Source organism: Octopus bimaculoides, chromosome 9 (assembly GCF_001194135.2).
Source record: "Octopus bimaculoides isolate UCB-OBI-ISO-001 chromosome 9, ASM119413v2, whole genome shotgun sequence".
NCBI lineage: Eukaryota > Metazoa > Mollusca > Cephalopoda > Octopoda > Octopodidae > Octopus > Octopus bimaculoides.
In genome coordinates this window covers 11,175,762-11,181,759 of record NC_068989.1, presented here as the reverse complement: position 1 = coordinate 11,181,759, position 5,998 = coordinate 11,175,762, and the positions used below count along the sequence as shown (strand labels likewise).

Genomic DNA, 5,998 nt, shown 5'->3' with positions numbered 1-5,998 from the left:
TCACAGTTTCCCCTTTCACCAATCACTTTCAAATTAAACAATGAGAAGGTTCTTTGATATAATTTATTAACCATATTAGCATCAATATATATATCATTTGCAGTTTGTTAAATATTGCTTTTATTTCTAATTGTTTTTATTCATCTTGTAATTTGTTGCATTCAATGAAAATAAATTAAATTAAATTGTAGTTGTATACCAATAATAATAATAATAATAATAATAATAATAATGATAATAATAATATGAATATATCAGGGTGACAGATTTGATGTTAATATACATATATTTGTTACTATATAGTGGTTTGGAGTTGTGTCATAAATTATTGCTTAGTCTAAAAAAAATATAGTAAAATAAGTGACTGACAATCATTAATAAATAAATAAATTAATTTTAATTTTTTTTTTTTTTAAATGAGTAAAAAAAAAATGAAAATAATGAATATAGAACATTGTATTTTGCAGGCTTAAGTGGGCTGATCCAGTATGCAAAAGTATTAATGAGTAAGTAACACATACAACTATCTCTCTCTAATATGAACCAAAGAGAAGGAAAGCCGTAATATATAGAATGCTCCACCAAGTTAGTTAAGTGGTTAGTCCAGCTGTTGCCTTCAGCTGAGACTACCATCCTGTTCCAACATTAAAACGGCAGACATTGAAAATAATAAAAAAAAAAACTTTACAGCAGAGTCTCTAGGCAATTAGCCAATCAACAAAGATTCTCTCTGAACAACAACAAAACGCACACACACACATGGTATAAACACACATATACATATATATATGCACACAAGTATTCTTTGCTTGTCTGTGTATGTGTCAACGTATATTAATTTTACAAATAAAACTGAATATCATACAAAATATATAAAATCCTTTGATAATTAACATGGAAATTCCTACGTGAGAAGGCTTAGGAAGTATAAAAACAATAGGAATTCAAGATCTCTTTGATAGCTATTATTACTTACAGAGGAACAATACCTGCCTACCTTTAACCCTTTAGCATTCAAACCAGCCCTATCCAGCCCCAATTATTATTATTATTATTTTTTTGTTCAAACTGGCTAGGTCCAGCTTCTCATATCTACCCTATATTGTCACTCTAAAAATAAACAATTCCATCACTGAAATCTCAAAGCTATGATTAATATCAAACAATGTGAAATCGAAATCGTAATTGAACCGTATTCGATGACTGGCACCTGTGCCAGTGGAGCACTAACACCACTGTCCGAGCGTCATCATTGCCAGAGCAGCTAAATAGCACCATTTGAGCGTCGCCTTACTGGCACTTGTGCTGGTGGCACATTAGAAAATCATTCGAGCGAGGTCGTTGCCAGTGCCGCTGGACTGGCCCTCGTGCCAGTGGCACATAAAAGCACCCACTATACTCAGAATGTCAAGACAGACAAAATACCGCTAAGCATTTCGCCTGGTGTGCTAACGTTTCTTATTTCTTTATTGCCCACAAGGGGCTAGGATAGACAAAGGGATTAAGTTGATTACATTGACCCCAGTGCATAACTGGTACTTAATTTATCGACTCTGAAAGGATGAAATGCAAAGTCGACCTCGGCAGAATTTGAACTCAGAACATGACGGCAGATGAAATACTGCTAAGCATTTCGACCGGTGCGCTAACGTTTCTACCAGCTTGCCGCCTTCATCCTACTTAATATTCTTTTCTACCCTAGGCACAAGGCCCGAAATTCTTGGGGAGGGAGCCAGTCGATTAGATCAACCTCAGTACACAACTGGTACTTAATTTATCGACCCTGAAAGGATGAACGGCAAAGTCAACTTTGGCGGAATTTGAACTCAGAATGTCAAGACAGACGAAATACCGCTAAGCATTTCGCCCGGTATGCTAATGTTTCTTATTTCTTTATTGCCCACAAGGGGCTACACACAGAGGGGACAAACAAGGACAAACAAAGGGATTAAGTTGATTACATCGACCCTAGTACGTAACTGGTACTTAATTTATCGACCCTGAAAGGATGAAATGCAAAGTCGACCTCGGCAGAGTTTGAACTCAGAACATGACGGCAGATGAAATACCACTAAGCATTTCGCCCAGCATGCTAACGTTTCTGCCAGCTCACTGCTTCATCCTGCTTGATATTCTTTTATATTCTAGGCACAAGGCCTGAAATTTTTGGGGAGGGAGCTAGTCGATTAGATCAACCTCAGTACACAACTGGTACTTAATTTATCGACCACCGAAAGGATGAAAGGCAAAGTCGACCTCGGCGGAATTTGAACTCACAACGTAAAGACAGATGAAATACCACTAAGAGCTCTATCTCATATTGCTATAAGTGGAATAACTGGGTCACTGAACGAATACAAAAATTTTCCCCAAAATAGAAAGTATCTGGAGAAGAATGCAATCAAGGATAGAGTAGCTTATTGATAATGAGAGATGGACTGTGATGAGAACAATGAAATGCATAAAGGAAGTCCAAGATGAAAGGAATGGAAAATATTGGTAAAAAGAATTCAATGTTATATTCAATGAATGTAACATTGAATTTTTGGGTGGAAACTAGATTGTATATTGTTACAGTATGTTTTGATATAATATGACACAGTATGGTAGATGATGATACAGCATTATATAATATGCTATGTAAATACACACACACACACACACACACATGCACAATGAACTCTAGTAGGCTGAAACTTTGAAGTCACTGCCGCCCCACTTCATGTGTGAGTTTAATAAACATGTTATTGAAATCGAATCGCAGTTGTGGCAGATACTGGTGTCTTGCTGGTGGAATGTAAAAGCATCCATCACACTCTTGGAGTGATTGGTATTAGGAAGGGCATCCAGTCATAGAAACCGTGCCAAATCAGAATGGAGTCTGGTGCAGCCACTGGCTTTCCAGACCTCAGTCAAACCGTCCAACCCATGCCAACACGGACAACAGATGTTAAATGAGCTGCCAACTGCAAAGTTGGGATTTTGGTAAATTAAGGTTTTTTTTTTAAAAAAAAAGAAAAGCAAACTATGAGATAGACAGTTGTATACTCTTTTACTTGTTTCAGTCATTTGACTGCAGCCATGCTGGAGCACTGCCTTTACTCGAGCAAATCAACCCCAGGACTTATTCTTAGTAAGCCTAGTACTTATTCTATCGGTCTCTTCTTGCCGAACCGCTAAGTTAAGGGGGACGTAAACACACCACCATCGGTTGTCAAACGATGTTGGGGGGACAAACACAGACACACAAACACAGACACACAAACACACATATATATATATATACATATACATATATACGACGGGCTTCTTTCAGTTTCCGTCTACCAAATCCACTCACAGGGCTTTGGTCGGCCCGAGGCTATAGTAGAAGACACTTGCCCAAGGTGCCACGCAGTGGGACTGAACCCGGAGGACACTTTGGGCAAGTGTCTTCTACCATAGCCTCGGGCCAACCAAAGCCTTGTGAGTGGATTTGGTAGACGGAAACTGAAAGAAGCCCGTCGTATATATGTATATATGTGTATGTATATGTGTGTGTGTGTATGTTTGTGTGTCTGTGTTTGTCCCCACCAACATCGCTTGACAACCAATGGTGGTGTGTTTACGTCCCTGTAATCTAGCGGTTTGGTAAAAGAGACCGATAGAATAAGTACTAGGCTTCCAAAGAATAAGTCCTGGGGGTCGATTTGCTCGACTAAAAGGCGGTGCTCCAGCATGGCCGCAGTCAAATGACTGAAACAAGTAAAAGAGTAAAAAGAGTAAAGAAAATAAGGGGGGGGGAGAAAATTCACAGCAACAATGCTCTTCTCAATACGTGTGACGGACCAGTTAAGACAATCTTTTGCACTTCTTGTATGGATGATATGCTAGAGATCATTCTCAAATAATTTTCAGTTCCATTTTTTGATCTAGTCAGTTCGTTAAGTTTTAAGCAATTAACTAATCAGCTGTCTGATTAATGATTCAGTCACTCAATCAATCAATCAGCTAGATTTATCAAAGTCCTTTTGTCACTATTTGTAACTTCTTCAATGACATACCCTGTTCAACTAATTAAACATTATAGAAACGCCTATTTACATTTCTTCTTTTATTTTTTTTTCTTTATCTTTCACTAGTTTCAGTCATTGCACTGTGGCCATTCTGGGGCACTGCCTTGAATTTATATCTACAATTGTTAAAAGTCACTAAAACTGTCTCTTTTACTTGTTTCAGTCATTTGACTGTGGCCATGCTGGAGCACCACCTTCAGTCGAGCAAATCGACCCCAGGACTTATTCCTTAGAAGCCTAGTACTTATTCTATCGGTCTCTTTTGCCAAACCACTAAGTTACGGGGACGTAAACACACCAGCATCGGTTGTCAAGCGATGTTGGGGAGACAAACACAGATACACAAACATATACACACACATATATATACACATATATATACATATATACGACAGGCTTCTTTCAGTTTCCGTCTACCAAATCCACTCACAAGGCTTTGGTCGGCCCGAGGCTATAGTAGAAGACACTTGCCCAAGGTGCCACGCAGTAGGACTGAACCCAGAACCATGTGGTTCGTAAGCAAACTACTTACCACACAGCCACTCCTTAAGCTGTGTTTAACTTTTTATCATCCAGAATATTCTGTAATGTTTATTTATTCACATTGTTTTGAATTAATTCTCCATTATCTTGTAGTTTCAAGATGTCAATGATGTGATTTGTATCTTTTTAGGATGACATTCTAGGGTGGGTGTGAGAGGCCAGATCTGGTCAGTTTGAACATAAAACAAATAGAAAATTAGGGCCTGACATGGCTGGTTTAAATGCCAAAGGGATCCCGAAAATTTCTTTTTAAATATATAAAAATTAAAATTATGGCGAATGCTTTATCCAAGACTCAGACATTAAAAAAAAAAATTTTGTTAGAGTTTTTATCTTCTGTCTTTTGTTTCAGTCTGTGTACTGTGGCCATACTGGGGCATCACCTTCAAGAATTTAGCTGAACAAATCAACCCCAGTACTTTTTGGTCCTTTTTGCTGAACTGGTAAGTTACAAGAATGTAAACAAACCAACACCAGTTGTCAAGTAGTGGGGACACACACACACACAAAAATAAACAAACAAACAAACACACACAACAGGCTTCCACACAGTCGCCATCTACCAAATTCACTCACAAGGCATTGGTCAGCCCGAGACTATAGCAGAACACACCTGCATGAGGTGCCATGCTGTGGGATTGAACCTGAAACCATGTGATTGCAAAGTGAGCTTCTTAACCACACAGCCATACCTGCACCTATACATGAATAGAATATATTTGACAAAGTTATAAGTTTATCAGTATTATTGTTTTTTTGCCCAGAAATGCAATCTAATCAGACGACAGTTAAGAACTTCAGTGCAGGCCTTCCAACATCAACAAAAAAAAAAGAAGAAAAAAAGAGCATCACAGCTTCTGTTTTAAGGTAACAATCATTCAAAACACATGCAAATGGCTAAATGAGTCCCTGCCATCTAATAACAAATTTAAATCCAACATTCTTAAAACACACACACACACACACACACACACACACACAACCACCCAGACACAATTGCCCACCCAATGATTGAGGTTTATTAATCTGAAATTTCAACCTGTCAACAATCAAGTACTAATTCATGTAAATTCTTTTACTCCAGCCAGCAAACGAACCAAATTCTTTCCCACCATTCATTGAAACGACTTGGGAAAATTTTGAAACAAACTGAAGAACCTTAATTACTTTTAAGCCTATGTATTTTCTATTCTTCATTTCCTCAAACTCATTCTTCTTTCTCTTTGTACAGTTCTCCTCTTCAAGCTATTAAACTTCCTTTTTATGCTTTTCTCTTCAATTATAATCTTTTCCACTCTTTTCTTTACATCCAGTTTGACTATTTTATTCACACAGTTGTGAGTAATAAACGACTGAAGTATGTAACCTACTGAATATATATATATATATATATATATATA

At 37.5% G+C, this 5,998-nt stretch overlaps 1 protein-coding gene across 8 annotated transcripts in view; it reads right to left on the bottom strand.

Moving 5' to 3' along the window:
- Positions 1-5,998, bottom strand: part of LOC106879997 (uncharacterized) — a 320,939-nt gene that overhangs the window by 259,036 nt on the left and 55,905 nt on the right. The window lies entirely within an intron of this gene.